The sequence below is a fragment of the Myxocyprinus asiaticus genome, chromosome 20 (assembly GCF_019703515.2).
Source record: "Myxocyprinus asiaticus isolate MX2 ecotype Aquarium Trade chromosome 20, UBuf_Myxa_2, whole genome shotgun sequence".
Taxonomy (NCBI): domain Eukaryota; kingdom Metazoa; phylum Chordata; class Actinopteri; order Cypriniformes; family Catostomidae; genus Myxocyprinus; species Myxocyprinus asiaticus.
In genome coordinates, this window is record NC_059363.1 from 11,035,565 (window position 1) to 11,051,665 (window position 16,101).

Consider the following 16,101-nt stretch of genomic DNA (forward strand, 5'->3'; position numbering starts at 1 on the left):
CTTCAAATGTACAAATGAATTTTCCAAGGGTATACAAGTGTTTCTCAGGACATCTCATCTTAATCTAGGAACTTTGACACAAATGCAAAACTTACTGTAAAGTAATTTTATCCTGCACCTAATCTGCCAAAGTGCCTAGAATGCTCATTCAAGGTTTAACCTGATCATAATCCTGACAATTATGTTTTTCATAAAGTGTAATGTATTATTTGTGTTTAAAACTAACAAACTAATTAGTAGGAAGTTTTATCATGCATTATAACTGAATTATAACTGTAATTTAATAAGAATGTGTTTGGTATGTGTAACAGCTCACAAACAGAAGGGAAGGAGAACACAGGGAAGCAGGTTTTTCTAAGCTCAGGTAGGACTTTTAATAGGCCACTTCAATGCTTTACAACTTCACAAACATATCAGCTTCACAGGCACGTAGACTTAAATTCATTAGCTTCACAGGCACGTAGTAACTTAAACACATCAGCTTCACAAACATAACAGATTAAATGTAGCAGCTTCAGGTGCACCGTGGCCTTCCTTGTGCCAGACTCTCTCTCTCTCTCCGCTGGTGGTGTAGTTGCTTATATGCCGCTTTCCCCATGCTCACAGGAATTAGAGACAGGTGTTACATATAATCTAGCTCAGGTGCAAGCGCCCTTACCGCTTTCTCTCCGGACGCATGCTTGACCACGCCCCCGCTGCCACATATCCCCACCGCCCAACTCAGGCTGGGGAGACATCCGACCTGTCTACCAGTTCCCCCCCCCATTTCTGGAAAGGAAGTCAGCGACAGCCATCTGCGCTCCCAGTCTGTGGACCACCTTGAACTTAAATGGCTGAAGAGCCAGATACCAAAGAGTGATCTGCGTGTTGGTATCCTTCTTGCGGTGGAGCCATTGGAGTGGGGCGTGATCCGAGCAGAGGGTGAAGGCCCGCCCCAACAGGTAGTACCGGAGAGTGAGGACACTCCTTCTCTACGGTGCTGTACTTAGTCTCCCTCAGTGAGAGCTTGCGGCTAATGTACAGCACCGGGCACTCCTCACCCTCCACCACCTGCGAGAGCATGGCCCCCAGTCCTCTGTCTGAAGCATCCATCTGCAAGACAAAAGGGAGAGAGAAATCGGGTGAATGTAAAAGCGCCCCCCCCGCAAAGTGCGGCTTTAACCTGCGTGAATGCCTGTTGTCACTGCTCCGTCCACTGGAGCGTGTCTGGAGCTCCCTTTTTAGTGAGATAAGTCAGCGGGCTGGTGACATCTGAATAATTAGGCATGAATCTCCTATAATAGCCAGCCAGCCCCAGGAACTGTCTCACCCCCTTTTTGGTCTTGGGCCTTGGGCAGGTCGCAATCGCCGCAGTCTTGTCAATTTGGGGACGCACCTGCCCGTGGCCCAAGTGGAACCCCAGATACCGTACCTCCACCTGCCCAGTCGCGCACTTCTTGGGGTTTGCTATGAGTACCACTCGTCTCAGCGATCTCAGAACCGCCCTCAGTTGCTGCATGTGCTGCTGCCAAGCATTGCTGTTAATGATGATGTCATCTAAGTAGGCATTGGCATAATTATTTTGAAGAGTGCCTCCGCAACACTGCATGCTGAGATGTTGCGCAGAGGCACTGCTTCTGGATATCGCATTGCATAGTCCACTAGGACCAATACAAAGCGATGTCCGCGTGCTGACCGCTCTAATGACCCGACAAGGTCCATTCCAATTCTCTCGAAGGGGACCTCGATCAGTGGAAGAGGGCGCAATGGCACTTTTGGTGTGGCTGGTGGATTCACCAGCTGGCATTCGCGGCATGCCACACACCACTTGTGGACATCGCCACCAATGCCCGGCCAATTAAAATGGGCTATTAGGCGGTTCAGTGTTTTTCTTTCCCGTAGATGTCCCACCATGGGATTATAATGAGCCGCCTGGAACACCATTTCCCGACCGCTCTGCGGTATTAAGAGCTGGGTTGTATCTTCCTTTGTCTGAGCATCCTGCGTCACTCTATACAACCGCTCGTTTATAATTGCGAAATAAAGATACGAAAGTGCGACATTCGGCTGGAGTTGTTGACCATTGATCATTCTCACGTGCTTGAGGGTTTCGTCTTGCAACTGCTCCAAAGGGAAATGCCCTTCGGGAAATTCGCTTCAGGAAATCCCCTAAGGACGGGAGGGGCTGCAGCCTCTCCCCTCCTCACGTCATCCTGACATGGAGCAGACGAAGGCGTCCCTGGCTCCGCCTCCCCTACATTTCACATCTCATTGCTTTAGTGCAGGACACATCCACGCATATTCCCTTTAGTACATTTTTAAATTCAGGCCAATTAGTCCCCAAAATCAGTGGATGGGTGAGGCGGGAACTAACCGCGGCCTCCACTCTATGTTTTGTTCCCCAAAATTTAATCACAAGGGTCACCACAGGGTAGTTGTGAATATCCCCACGCAGACACTTTACTCTCACCATTGTAGCTGTGCTCAAAGCCTCATGTTGAACCAAGCGTTGGTGGATAGTGGTTTGATTACAACCCATATCCACCAATTCTTGGTGAGTACCCCCCTTGACACTTACCGTTATCCGGTACGCTCCGGCCTGATCGGGGGCAGCCTGCAGAGTGTCAGGGATCCGGACCACTATTCCCAGCCCCATCACAGGGCATTGATCCCGGAAGTGTCCTGGATCCCCGCAACTCCAGCAGACCGGCCCAGACGCCAAACCCGTACCTGCGTCGGCAGAAACTTCCACCTGAAGGGGAGAGTGGCGGGGCACTGTCGCTGCTGTGGGCGATGCAACACCCCAGGTGCAGGGAACTGGCTTCAGTTGCGGGACTCCTTGCCTCCGCTGGGCAGGAACGAGCTTTGGGGAGAGAGCAGAGTGAGAGAGAAGAGGAGAGGGGGAAGAGAACGGGTAAAACACAGGGGGAGGGGAGAAAGAGTGGGAGGGCTCTTCAGCCCTCTGGTACGCCACCATTTGGTCCTCCACCAATCAAACAGCCTCCTCCAGCAATGCCGGGCAGTGGCACTGGACCCTTTCTGCCATTCTTCGCGGTAGCCGATGGACGAGCTGCTCCAATACCACCTGATCGATTATTCCCTCGACGTCGCAATCCCCTGCCAGCAGCCATCTCCGGCAGGCGTCTCGGAGCCGTTGGGTGAAGGCAACCGGGCGGCCGGTCATCTCCAACATAATTGACAGGAAGAGCTGGCGATGCTGCTCCGAACTGCGGCCAACCCGCTGCAGGATGGTCTTCTTCAGGTCCTCATAAGCCAGGAGGTTTGCCGCCGGCAGTTGTTGTGCTGTGAGCTGGGCTTCCCCGGACAGCAACTGGAGGAGCCTTGTCACCCACTAATCACGTGGCCAGCTCCATATCTCAGCGGTCCGCTCGAACAAGTCAAGGAAGGCTTCCGGGTCATCCTCGGCTCCCATCTTCAGAAGCGTGGGCGGGGGCATGGGGCTGTGGTTGTCCGGGTAGGTGGCCAGGGCTCTCTCCTGGCTGAGAAGGCTCCGGATTGCACGCCGGTCCTCTGCTTGAGCCCAAAGGATCTCAAAGAACTGGCAATCTTGATCTTGCCGGAGCTCAAGCAGGAATTGTTGGTGGGACTGGTGTAAGCCAGCGAGGGATTTGAGGATCTCTGCCAACTGGGAGGACTCCATGGGGCATACTTCAAGATCCCAGGTTTTGGCACTAGTGTAACAGCTCAAAAACAGAAGGGAAGGAGAACACAGGGAAGCAAGTTTTTCCATGCTCAGTTAGGACTTTTAATCAGCCACTTCAATGCTTTACAACTTCACAAACTCATCAGCTTCACAGGCACGTAGACTTAAATTCATTAGCTTCACAGGCACATAGTAACTTAAACACATCAGCTTCACAAACATAACAGATTAAACTTGGCAGCTTCAGGAGCACCATGGACTTCCTTGTGCCAGACTCTCTCTCTCTCTCTCTCTCTCTCTGCTGGTGGTGTGGCTGCTTATATGCCGCTCTCCCCATGCTCACTGGAATTAGAGGCAGGTGTTACACATAATCTAGCTCAGGTGCAAGTGCCCTTACCGCTTTCTCTCTCTTCAGATGGACGCTTGACCATACCCCCGCTGCCACAGTATGTAATTGATTGTCTCTTAAATTCCAGAATGATGGTGTGAAGTTTGTTCTGGTTATTTGCAGTTATAGTTTTCTTATGAAAGTCATGATTAAAATGTTCAGTTCTTGAACGGGAATCTGACAAACCTTGGAACAAAGGCCAGAATTTAATTATCTTGAGGGGTGGACACTCTTGACCATGTACCTCTGAAAAGACACCTCTGATTGGCTTAGAGCCTCTTTGGGGTGCGGCCAGTCTACACTCAAGACTCTGGTACCAAGGAAGAAGTATTTAGTCTTCCCTCTTCTTCGATTCTCTTCTCTGCTCTTCACTTCCTCTGCAGCTCTCCATCCTCCACGCTCTGGCCCTTGTGGCTTTCAGCCTTGCCCCGACATCTCTCAAGTTCCAAACCATGTAGAAATCCATGAAGGCTCGGACGCCAAGGTCTGAGGAAGCCCTTCTCTTCTCTGCACTACAACACACACACATGCCTCATCATCCATCAATGCAACAGGCAACAGACATCCATGATCTAACAGAGGTCCAAGATATCGATGGAATGAACTTTCTACAAAGAGCCAAAGAACCAAGCAACGCAAGGAAATGCAACGACATGCAAGTACATCTCCAGACTTTTGCTGAAAGTGCTGGTGTATTATTTAAATACTTTGGGTAATCTGATTGCAAACTGATTTATACTCAAAGAAATGATTCTTAAGGCATTGTCTACAGACTCCATAAAGTTCATTTTCTCTGTACTGATCATTTCTTTCACCTTCTGTCACTTTACTCACCAACATGTTTCATGCTTGTATGTTTTAGATTAGTTTTTATGTTTAGAATAGCAATAAAGTCTTGTTCGTATTCAAGGATAATTTGAATGTGGTATATTTTGATAAATAATCTCGTTACTTGATTTTTTTCAAAGATCCGGCCCTGAAGCTATACCGAAAATATGTGTGATATTATTTTCAATAAGCCATGAGAATAATATTACTCCAATAAGTGAATTAATCATAATTCCCTTATTAAAGCTAATCTTTACAATAGACATTGTGAGCGGAAACGAGACATTGTATTAAGATTTTAATGGTGAAGAATTTTATTTAGACAAATAATCTAATTATTTGTTATTTATATTTCTTATAATGGTTGTCACACATGGCTAATTCCATTATAAATTTCCCTACATAATGATGGAGGTACAAAAGAAACACATCCACACCGCTGCAGCGACAATGGGGGTGCAGTTTCTCTTCATTTTCTTTGTTTCCACCACACTATTGGAGTGAAAATAGTCCCTCCATATCAGTAGCGATTTCTCAGGGCCAGCAAAGCCTTCTCTGCTGGTGTAACATGCCTAATAAATAAATATTTTTCATCCTTTCATTCTCATTGACTTTTTTGCCTATGTATTTTCAATCGCTTTCCACTCCTAATTCATCTACAAACGAATAGCAAAAAACTAAAAGTTTATCCAATCAGAATTTATTCCTCAATGCTTACAAGCAAAGTGTGACAACTGTTTCACAAATCACATGCCCGAAGCCATGCTCCTTAGCCAAAGCAGCGCGGAGTCTGAGCTCCACCCTGCCAGGCCTTCAGAATTTCCACAGAATCCCTCAACACTGCAGTGAATAGGTATCTAAAGTCAGATTGTCAGATTCATCAGCCAATCAGATTGATTTATTTGTTCTTGGTGGGTGTGGTGTTTAGGATATGTCCCAGTCCAGGCCTTCTAGCTGGCCTTGAGTGATGCAATCACGCTTTAAGTAATGTACGTAATTTGAAAGCGAAGAGCGCAAGATCTTGCTGACGAGACGGCTGTCATCACTGCTGATATTGCCGCTGAGAAAGAGATCCTTATGGATTTAAAAACCTGAGATGTTCTGCATGATTGTGTGATTGATTGATTAAACAGGAAAGGAGGACTGATTTTCACTTCAAGCAAATTGTTAAGTGCTTTTTGCATTGTTATAGCAACGTTAGGAGTTTTCTAAGTGTAAATTAGGCTGCTTGAGCATTCAGTGTCAGATCAAGTTTTGAAAAGTAACCTTGTACACTGACAAAACAAAATTTATTATAAGCAAAATTTAAATCGCAAATATTATTAGACATTTTCTTGTTATTAGACCTCCTTGGTTCTGGCTTTCGTGCATGGACATGTTTTTAAAATGTCAGTTGGTATTATTAGTTGACTGCCATGTAATGTATGATAGGCATACAGTGTCTTATTCATTGTGAAACTGTGTTTTCTTAATGGCATGAATCGCACTGAAGGCCTAGACTTAAAATGCACGGGCCATGGCTGCTCCATATATACATATATATGTCCACATATATACTGATATATATATATATATATATATATATATATATATATATATGTGTGTGTGTGTGTGTGTGTGTGTGTTTCCAAAGGTTCGTCTAGTAGTGCAGGCCATTACTTGACACCACATGGCCCCTATATGATCACATGCATTTGGAAAGCTGTCATGCTTAAGAATAATAAAAATCACTGTTACATCTCATGAAAAAGACAGAAAAATGTGATCAATTTCCTCTTTTGAGAAAATAGCCAGAAAACTTGAAAACAGATAAGGTCACCAGTCTCTGCTAACCCCAAATGCTTACAAGAGGCCATCACAACAACAAATATTTGCCATTGATTAAAGAGCATATCAATGAAATGCAGTTTGGCAAATAAAGTTCCTGTCTATCTTGCAATCTACCCTCCTTTGGTGCTGAGCAACTTGACAGTGCTGACTTTCCAGGGTTCTCTCCACTGGCAGAGTGAGTGAGTTCATGCAGAGAATAAATAATATTTTCTGTCCCATTTCACCAAACTGATGAGTCCCGTTTCCCTGGTAGCGTCTGTGCGTGCATCTGCTGGGAGACAATGAGGGGCTAGCTTGCCCTGACAACTTTACTAGCATACCAAAGAAGCCTGGGAAAAGGGCGGGACAACATTCCTGTCAGCGGCTAACATGTACATCCACCAAACGAATGCAGCTGCTGTGTATTTAAAGTTTCAGCGAGATTGCATTGCGAGGAGGGTGGGCTAGCGCAGTGATCACACATATGCGAGCACCTAGTCAGAATGACTCAGCATAGGATTCCTTTAATGCTGGAGTCTGTCCTTCAGAACATTGCTTCCAAAACTATTTTTGTCTAATACCCATTCATCAACATCAAATAAGGAATGGGTTCTTTTTTATTCATGTCATACAAGATATAATTTAGCTTTATCATTAAAAGCACCAAATTCTGTGCAACTAGCATCACCAAATAGAATTGTTTCTGCTAGCTGAGGATACTGAGGATCAGGGACAGGACTGCTACTTTCAACAACATGCTAAAAATAGCTAGCACTGGAAAAGTGAGACGAGGCAAGTGCCGACATTCGTTTCTGAACCTCTCTAGTCTTCCTTTCAACTCAACCTTGCATTTTTTTGAGGATGTGGTTCATGACACAGGACACAAAGGCATCACCTGCCAGAGAACCGCTCTTTGGGGAGAGAAAGAAAAAGACGAAAGAAAGAGAGAGAGGACGACTCTGGGTTGAGCGGATGATGTCTACCTGAGCGTTACCTGAACACAGCTGGCCTGTCGCATCTCACTAGATTGAATTTTTTCATGGGGGATGTAATTACTCCTACTGGGGCTCTTGACACAGAATAAAAACTCTCCATAAGGGCCTGTTCTACCAGCTGAGTGAATATCATGCCATTGTGGCACTTTAGAATTAAAGAGGACAACTAGAAAGAGAGATAAAAAAACACCTTGAAATCTGACTCTCAAACTTTCAGTATCTGGATTAACCAAATAGTTGTGTATAAAAACAGAAGTGTTACCAAAAATTCATGAAATGAAAGCTATTTCTTATCACATGACATTTAAAGTCAATGTAAGACACTGTTCGCAACCCATTTTACTTTGGTATTGTTATGTAGTTTAATTTGGAATTCATGTTCAATGAAAGAAAAAAAGTTGGGCCTGACTTGATTTTATTCATTGGGAATTGATTAGAATATGAAAAGTGGGCGTTACCAAAGTTTCTTTCAAGGCAAGTCAGTTCACTAGCCAACCATCATGAGAATGCTCCCGGGCAGTTATTTTCTATGGATTCAAGCAGCATAAAAGTACAGTACAGCTCCTACTGTACATACTTGAATGGGGAAAGACTGAAATCTCCAAAAAGGTTGGTCAAAATTACGATCAAAGGACATATTTCAAATTAGCAGTCAAATCTAACAACAATGGTATTGTGCTTCTTTAGCTCAGATCATGCTAAAAAAAAAATTCCAGTGCATGCACATTCTCAAGTTGACAATGTATCTAAAAGGTGATTGGCTCTTTTACCTCTAAGGTGGGACTTCTTTTTCTACATCGGCAATATTGGGTGTTCTAATTTCTCCCATTCATTTTAAAACAAATGCTAAGTCTCGGGTTAAATAGTCGCTGGCGTTACATACTGTACAAGAGTGGAACCAAATGGTTGGAGGGGAGGGTTTGAAAAACAAGAGGGATTTGTGTCAACAGCCGAAAAGGAAAGTTGTTTTAGAGGAAGAGCAAGTTATTACATTTTGATCAACTGCAGGCATTGTGCAGACATAGAGATGCACCGATGTATCAGCCAAACATTGGCTTCGGCCAATACAAGCAATTATCTGCACATCGACCGATTGTTTAAAATCAGACGATAATCAGGTCTAATTTATTTTTTTTTTTTTTAAAGGGGCCAAAAAAAAAAAAATGCATCAGACAATTAGCCTACAACTCTCTTGTGTGGAATTAACTTAAATTGAGTGACAGTGTCAGCAGAGTTGCAATTTATAAGCTTTACAAAGCTAGAATTTCACGAGGAGGAACTACCATTACATTTTTTAACACAACTAATTTGATTACTTATCTTAAAGCTTTACATAAAAGGAATACGGCAAGTTTGTTGAAGCTAGAGCGGAGGCTAATTCAGCTAAAAAGGGACAATCATTCAGAATTCAGTTAATGTGAGTTAAGAACATTCAAATTAGTTCATATGTACCTGACAGGAGACTATTCATAATTCAGTTAATGTGAGTTAAGAATTGTTATGCAAGTTAAGGATGTGCTTTTCGTTTCAGTGTTTTGTTAATAACTGAGACCAGTTCTCTGAAACATGAATGACATGCAGAGACATAGAATAAGTTATAAGTTTGTGATGAGGAGGAGGGCCGAGGAGAGGGATAAGTGCAGCGGGATGCGGAAGTTCGAGAGAGAGAGAGCCACATGCAGCTGCAATGTGTGCGTCTGTGGTGTGTGTCTTTTTGTTTAAATTAAATATTACTTTGACTGTGTGTCCGGTTCCCGCCTCCTCCTTTCCCTTCCTTAACCTTGTTACAAAGTTGTTATTTATATATCTTTCAAAGTAATTAAATTAATTGCCAGTGATTTGAGGTAGCATAAAAAAAATAAAAAAATAAAAAATAAAATAAACAGAACTACAATCTATTGGTATCGGTAAGTTTTCTTCTTCTAAATAATCGGATGTTGTATCAGCACATAGATTTTGTATCGGTGTGTCCCTATTTCTTTTGTTTGTTTGTTTGTTGGTTTGTTTCTGGAATAATGTGGACTGATGAACTGTGCACAATGGGACTAAGAACTTGCATTAAGTATGTAAATACGGTCGATTTTTATTTTATGTTTGCTTTAAAGCTTAAATTGAGCAATAACCCCAGAGAAGGAGAAAACTGCAAGTACATAAACTCAGATTATGCTTGGTTGAACACCTTTTTACAACATAACGGCCTATGATTCATACAATATCAAAACCAACAAATCACAAATTACTCATCTGTTCTGGATGACGTATCGCTCACTCTCACCGTCCTGTGCAACAGGGACAATTACATCTGCTTATTTACGAAGACAATATAAACTGAATGTCATTGGATTGAATTCTACAAAAAGCAGATTTATTTAAACCTTCCTGTTGTAATCTGGTCCTGCACTGATCAATACCAGGCAAAACAAAAAAGGGGCTTTTAATAGAGCACAGCACTAAATCTAATGAGCCACTCTCAGAGGCTGACACATGTGAGGCTGAACTGGCAGATCTGTGTGGGAGATAAGGATGTCCGACCCTCTGGCGTCTTCAATCTCTCCCTTCATAACCCTGCAACATACACATGCTTTTTTACCACTAGGTCTAACTGCCCTCTCTGGGCTAAAGTGAGGTTGTGTATTTTTGCGTATTCTTCAACCTCTGATCATGACATGATTTTGCAAAAAGCATATGTTAGGCAGAATGAAAGTCTAAGGCACCATTCACTTTCATTGCATGGAATAAAGATGCAATGAAAGTAAATGGTGACTGAGACTAACATACTGCCTAACATCTTCATATGTGGTCGGCTGAAGAAAGAATGTCATACGGGGTATGAAACAACATGAGGGTGAGATAACAAAATAAAAATAAAAAAACATCATTTTTGGGTGTGTAAGGACATACAGTTATACCCAGTAAAGGCACCAGCATGTTCAATAATGAGTATGAGTCAAAGTTGAAGTTTCAATCAATTGAGAGAGAGTTTATTGAAGACAAAGTTCTCCACATTTCCAACAGAAAGAGAAAATGAGTTTAGAATCTAACCTCTAACTTAGATTACAGAAACAACAGTAATTATAGACATATGCAAATTAACTGACTCTTACAAGTACAGAGTTCTGATGAACAGTATAAAAAAAATCTTACAAACATGACATTCTGTTCAACTATGTGAATAAAATCATTCAAATATTATATTTTTAAAACACTAAGTCAAGTAGGTAAGCAGAAATAGGTCAGAGGTGAGTCTTCTCTTTAGATAAATTGGCATCCAGTTCCTCTGACTTAGTCATATGATTCTCAAAACTACAAACAATACCTGTAATGACATCATTAGACAGAACACAGCATTTCTCCCAAGGCTGAGAACTTCACTGGTACACAGGCTTTATCCAGCTTGGAACAAATCTGACATTAGAACAATATGTCCAAATTCAACAATGCAAAGTTAGGCAGAAATATACTTTTAGTGATGAATGCTAAGAATGTCTTTGTGTCAGCAATTAATGACGAAAATGTAAACACAATAAAACACTTACATAAACTGAATAAGTGATCAATGAAATAGTTACATCTCACATGTATCTCTTTTCTCTGGGGGCTGGGCTAAATTAGAAACATTGTTAACTGCATTCCTGACATGGGTCAGATCCTCAGTCACACCTCAGAGGTCAAATACACAAATGACCTGTAACATTCATAATTATAACATAACCGGAATAAAAGCACATGACTAAGAATGCTTGATTAACTTTTGAGTATAACAATTGCTAGTAAATATATTCAACTTATCAATAGGCTGAAGAGACAGGGGTAAATCCACCCTTTCAGGTGAACTATCCTTTTAAAGTTCAAGTGTCTAATTTCAGTGCCACTAAAAACACCAAACACAATTGCAAAAATAACCACTGCTATCAAACAGGTTCCAGAAAATTGTTTGAAAAAGTTTTTGATAATTCATAACATCTTTTAAAAGAATATTCCAAACCTGTGTGACTTTCTTTCTTATGAAAAAAAAAAAAAAAAAGATGTTTTGAAAAATACTGCAATTTGTCTTTTCAATGAAATGGCAGTGGATAATGCCTCACTTTAAAGATTAAAAAAGTACCATAAGGTAACATAAAAGTAGTCCATGTGGCAAATCATCATATTCCAAGTATACTGAAGGTATACAATAGGTTTTGGTTTAGAAACAACCTAAAATTTAAGTAATTTTTTATTAAAAGTGTTGAAGCCCATTGTGCATTCATGAGCACTTTGAGAGAAGCTTGTCTTACAGTGGCTTGCTTGTTCACGCAAGAAATCGCGTCATTATGGCATCATTTATGACGTTTGGTCCAGACTCATTGAGTGTTTGTGTATGAGTATGGTAGTGAGTGTAGTTCCAGGGTGGCTATCGGAGCTTTGATAAAGGCCTGAGTGTCAGGTAGGAAGAGTGTTTGTTTCAATCTGCAGGCATATCATCCACTCTAAGACAAGCTGTCTTCTCTAATATCTTACCTTTGCTGTGCTTGTCAGCTGGGATTTCCTGTTAGGACGCCTCTATTTGACCTAAATACTGACAACCGCAATGCACACATGATGCACAGAGCCTGGGAACAGCTCGTTCCAGCACCTTGTCTCTATAAAAGAAGCTGAAAAAAATGGAAAAAGCCTGTGATCATAATATCAATTATACACTGTATCATTATCCACAAGTCCCTTTTAGCGAAAGGATAAGCCAGCACAGTCTTTTTGTACTGTCAGCACCAAACACTGTCGCCATGTAGAAACACGACTCATCGTCAACTTAAAGAGTACAAGTGGGCTGACAGGCAGAGTACGGCGGAGCTGTGCCATGGCAGAAGAAAGTCCTCCATTACAAGCTGCTAATGCAGAACAACACAGAGCATTACTGAGAGGCCATTTACAGTCCTGCATCCCATTAATCAGTGACCGCTGGGAGAAAGAGCCACCAGCACTGCAAACAATTGATCTCAAAGGGATGCTGTCTTTCAATTATGGTAATTAATTACGTCTTTTCTATTTGTTATCTGGTGGGTTGGACAGCGGCAGCAGAGAAGAGAGACTGTGCATGTGTGTGCAGCAGAAGACGACTGCTGAAGCTCCATTCTTCACTGTCACATTTTGCAGTGTCACCGCCATCATGTTTGAGTGGACGACGTCAAGAGGACTGTGCAAGATGGTGGAGCACTTGACAGTCTTTTCTTTGTGGGCTTAGTTTGTTGGTTACCTATTGGTTAAAGAACCATTCTGGGTTCAATACGTTAAGTTAAGCTCAATCAAAAGCATTTGTGGCAAGATATTGATTACTACAAAAAATATTTTATACTCATTTATTTAAAAATCGTGGTTAAAGCAAGGAACTTACAATGGAAGTAAACAGGGCTAGTCCATAAAAATACACACCGTTTCAAAAGTATAGCCCTTAGACATCAACATATACATGTTAACATGATTCTAGTTTGATAACATCTTTGTTCTATATTATTTTAGTGTGATAAAATCTCTTAAAAGGATTTACAGCTGTTGCGTCATCATGGCAACATTGCATTTCAATGTTTACACACTGGCTCCATTCACTTTCATTGTAAGTGCCTTACTGTAAATGCGATTTTTGCTTTTCTTTTTTTTTTTACAAATGTTTTTTTTCAATATTTTTCAACAAAAGCTGTAATTTGTGCTTAACTTGAATCGAACCCCGAATATTCCTTTTAGGATCTGAGCAGTTAGGGTTGCAAGGGTTGCAGCTTAGAGACTATGCAACTCACTAACAGAGAATGTCATTGTTCTACTGGCACTTGCTTTCCGTTATAAGCAGGCTCAATGCAAAAATATTCCAGAGACAAGCTATTTGATCTTTCCACACTGAACGCAAAACTGCTTTGTGACGTGACACAATCACAACCAATCAGAACATACAGTATGTTAAAAATACAGCTATGTGGAGTCAGATTTTGAACCAATCAGATTGCAATGTGGGCAGGCAACTCAGTGTGACACCACAGAAGAAAAAAAACAAACAAACAAAAAAAGAATTGATTGCCAAAATGTACTGATGCTTGTCACGAATGTAGCTGGTGAGGAAAAAAACACATGATTTATATGGAAGAGACAGCTGTAATGACTTATCACTTTATCACACGTGTTTACCACAAATTGCTTCAGAATGATGTTGCTTTCACAGGAAAGGTTTTGGTTGGAGCTTAAATTCAGTTGACCATAAAGTTTAGTTTATTAGATGAGTCAGAAAGCAGTCTTCTGAATTGAGATGCCCAACAAAGAACCACACTTGAGTCTATTTGACAATGAATTTGGCTCAAGGAAATGTGATTGTTTGGATAAAATGTGTGTGTTAAATGAGAAATATGTACATTATAAAAAGCTAAATGAGTAACCAAATTTAAAACTATTGCCTCAAGGTTCTTGGTCCTGGAAATCAATCAGTAGACTTTAACAAAGATGAAGCTTTTGGACAAGATTTGTAAAGACACTGGGTTCCTTCAGGAGTAAAAAAAAAAAAAAGAAAAAAAAAAGAAGAAGAAAAAAAGTTCATCGAATCTAGTCACTCACCATCTCTTACTAACTGCCTGGGCATACAAGTATGCTTACAATTGATATAATGTGCCAATTCAGTTATATCTTACTCTGGTATTTAAGAAATACTGCATACATTCCTATGGTACAGAACTTTATTTACATGAATATCACTCAATGTCTTTTCATGTGCTAAGCAACAACTAGACTAATAATCTCATGATTTCTCCTATATTTACAGGAGTGTGTGGAGAGTAACACATCACAAAATCAGACAAGTATAAAACACTTTGGCTGTAGTGTGAAAAATGGCAACTTTGTGTCCATACCATATACAGTAATGTCAACCCATGGAGTTGATTTAAAGGGGTAGTTTTACCTTTTTAAGTGCATGTTTTCTCTAACCACATTAAACTATACTGCGTGTCATATTTGGTGTAACATCTAAATATTTTGATAGGTTTTACCTATAGATTTCATTAATTATTATTATTTTTTATTTTATTTTATTTTTTTGTGATAAAGTGTATAGCTAGAACAGAATATTAAGAAATGCAACACGTTATAAATAAGAAACTGGTACATTACTGAGCCAAACATTTACATTTTCAGTGGCTTTTTGCCCTGAGCCCCAATTAATTTGTGACCCTGATTTATAGGTATCTTTTTATATTTTATAGCTCTTGCCAGAACACACAAAAAGGGCAAAGGTACCCAAATTGATCCCACATTAAGTCTAAAAACAAAATCTTTTAAAGAGATTAAAAATAAATAAATAAATAAATAAAAACATCAAGTGGTTCCGAACAGATGAAGATTTGGTTTGGTTCAGATTCAGGACATGTGGATTACAGCATGTCGCACCTTATTATTGCATTAATGACTCTTTGAGACAGACCAAATCATTTATCGGGCCTCACAACAGTGTCTCTCAGAGGGGACTCAACTTCCTGAGGAATATAATCGAGTTTGAGGTTTTTAATAGGCATTGAAATGGAGCAACACTTGACAACTGGCTTCACTCCAGCTCTAGCTCTGCTCTGTGACAGCTGTACGTCTTCACCTCCTCATTACATACTTCATAATAATCACTTAAATAACATCAACACATGCATACACTCTGCCAGACCCAGTCAGACCATTGACGAGAGCATACTTGTATGAGTGTAATTTATGACTCAGAAAAACACAACTCTCAGCAAAGAAAATACCGTCAAGTGTTTTGCTGCTAAGTTTCAGCCATTAGAAAAGAAAAGATTCCAGAACAGCATGAAAATGTTGCGAGAAAAAATAGCATCAGGGTTAAATCACTCACCACCCTCTGTCTCTCTCTCAGAGCAGCATGAATGCTGAAACAAATCCAGGGGCCTCCAGAGACCTCATGATAGAGAAGGACTAACAGCAGCCCAAAGGCTCATGTGGCTATTTAAAAAGAGCTCAATACACTGTGATGGAATCGCAGCTAATAGGGATAATTCCTCGTATTGCCTGACCCACAAGGGTCAGTCAGATGGCATTTGACTGAGGTTGTGTTGTTATTTGTGTGGATGCTCTTACTACACACACTCACACATGCAATGAACACACTGGTTACCCTTTTAATCTGAGTTTACTTCCTTTTGGCTAAATGTACTTATGAGTTTATATTTACAAAGAAAGTAGCCAAAACCTTTTTCTTTTTTTTTTTTTATGTGCATTAGGAATTGATTGTAATTCAACATGTAATGTCAGCCTGATGATAATGTTTTTTTGTTGTTGTTGTTGTTGTTGATGTACCCAACAATATTAGGCCAATAACAATTAGTAATTAGGAATGTGCCAAAGTGTAACATCCAAGGTTGTTACCCCTCCTACCAACCACCAGAGGGAGCCCTCTCCCGAATACTGATCGCCACTCATTTCTT

At 41.0% G+C, this 16,101-nt stretch overlaps 1 pseudogene; it reads right to left on the bottom strand.

Moving 5' to 3' along the window:
- The window catches only part of LOC127411569 (aarF domain-containing protein kinase 1-like), a 195,830-nt pseudogene that overhangs the window by 49,249 nt on the left and 130,480 nt on the right, over positions 1-16,101 (bottom strand).